The sequence below is a fragment of the Prionailurus bengalensis genome, chromosome A2 (assembly GCF_016509475.1).
Source record: "Prionailurus bengalensis isolate Pbe53 chromosome A2, Fcat_Pben_1.1_paternal_pri, whole genome shotgun sequence".
NCBI classification, from domain to species: Eukaryota; Metazoa; Chordata; class Mammalia; order Carnivora; family Felidae; genus Prionailurus; species Prionailurus bengalensis.
The window spans coordinates 162,352,716-162,354,930 of NC_057348.1; the positions used below are offsets into that span (position 1 = coordinate 162,352,716).

The 2,215-nt window shown below is 45.0% G+C and overlaps 1 pseudogene; it reads left to right on the forward strand.

Moving 5' to 3' along the window:
* The first annotated feature begins 475 nt into the window (after positions 1-475).
* LOC122486518 lies at positions 476-1,523 on the forward strand (annotated as a pseudogene).
* The last annotated feature ends 692 nt before the right edge of the window (positions 1,524-2,215 follow it).

Here is a 2,215-nt window from a genome sequence, read left to right on the forward strand (position 1 = left end):
TCCACAAGGCATCCCTTTTGTACCCTACAAAGATGAGTTGGCTTGTGTAACCGGCCTAACTGACTTCTTAATGGGAGAAGCAAAGTTCCATTCTGAATATAAATGGGGAGGGAGTCTTCCACTGAGATGCCCCAAAGACAGATTTTGTGTTACTTGCTGCCTTGCTCTTATGATGAATAGCTACCAGCAGCAGCAGCTCAGAATTCTCTTTGTAAACTACAATATTTTGTTTACCCTTCTGTAGGCTACTTAGCTACAAAAAGTAAGAGTAAGAAGCTCCAGGAAATCCTGGAAAGGACTTGGGCATTTCCCAAGTTTTGCAAGAGAACTTCAGGGTTTCTATAGACGTTGAACAGGCTTCTCTAGAAGGGCTTTCTATAGAGTTCTGGGAGTGCAGCAGTCACTCATGGGAGGGGACCCTGGGGCAACAGAGGAGGGGTGTGTGTGAGGGGAAATGGGGCCCCTATAGGGAAGCAGCTGGATTACCTCCTAATGCTGTGGACTTTGTTTCCTGATATTCCAGGGCTTAGAAACCAAGATGGCAGAGATTCACAATTGAGACTTCTCTTAGTGGGTAAGACCAGAGAAGGGAAAAGTGCCCTGGGCAACAGCACCCTTGGAGAGAAAGTGTTTCCTTCTAGCATTGCCGCAACATCTGCCACCAAGACCTTTAAGAAAGGGAGCAGCAGATGGCAGGTAAGAGAAATTGTGTCGTGGATACACCAGGCATTTTTGACACCGAGGCACAGGATGCTGACACCTGCAAAGAGTTTACTCGCTACATCTTCCTGACCTCCCCAGGACCTCACACCCTGCCCATGATGGGACAGCTGGTCCCATACATGCAGGAAGAGCACAAGGCCACGGAAAAGATTCAGTAAATATTTGGACTCAGAGCTAGGAGATACATGATTCTCTTTTTCACCTGGAAAGATGACTTGGATGGCATCAATTTCCATGATTACTTAGAGGAAGCACCCGAAGGCATCCAAGAGCTGGAGGGATAGTTCCATGATCACTACTGCATGTGCAAGAATAGTGCAACAGAAGCTGAGCAGGAGGCCCAAAGAAGCCAACTGCTGGCCCTGGTCTAGCGCATTGTGGCCTAGAATGAAGGACGATGCTACACTAAGAAGATGTACCAAAAGGCCAAAGAGGAGATTCAGAAACAAATCCAAGAGATGCAAGAATTTTATGGAGCACAGCTAGAGAGACAGTGAGTGCAGGGAAGAGAGGAGTTTGAAGAAAAAATCAGGAAGCTGGAGGATAAACTGGAGCGGCAGAAATGAAAGGAACAAATGGAGAGAGAATTGGCAGGGAAAGAGGCTTTCTATGCCCTAAAGCAGCAGAACGCCAGATATGAAGGTGAGACTCATTGCAGGAACGTTGAATTGATCATGGAAGCACTGCAGATAGTTTTTCCTGTTTTCTCTCACCTGTTTATGTAAGATTTACCTGAATGAAAAGATCTCCCTATTTTCTGCATATTTCCCGCTGGCCCTGCCCACTGTCTGCCACCCCCCCACCCACCCAGCCCCCGCACCCCTGAACTCATTCACCAACCTTGGAGCACTCTTGCTTCTGTCTCTCAGACTCTCAAGACTAAGAGGTATAATCAGATTCACTGTTGGAGATTGGTAGATGCTTGATTGACTTAACAGGGGAGGGGCGAACTCTCAATTTGTGGAACTGCAGAGTAGAAGGTACAAAGGTGACCCCAAACTTTGTCTATTTATGCCGAGAAAAATCTAGTTTCTTTCTCGATTGGTGGATCTTCTCCCTCTGTTGCTTCTACTCACTTATTTTTCCTTTAGGACACAGTGATCACCTTCCCCCTATGATTTGTTAGAAAGATTTGTTCTTCGTGTTGGGTAATCTATCGGTGGAGATGTTTATAGAATTCTTTCCAGATGAATGGAAATTTATGTAGTAAGAGTTTTACAGAAGGATTCAAATTGTTCCTTATCAGCTGCCTACTGAAGGACAAAGAGTTGTTTAGAAAATAGACCTCTCAGAACTCAACTAAGTGAAATGCCACAAAGAGCAGTTGAAAGACGGAGATTCAACACAGAAGAGAACAACTGTTTGCTGTATTCAGATGTATGTATAGCAACTCTTTAACTGACCTCAATGCAATATATTTGCTGAATAACCAGTTCTCTTCTTTTCATGTGAAACTAACTGTTGCCACTTCACCTCCATCACCTCAGACCTT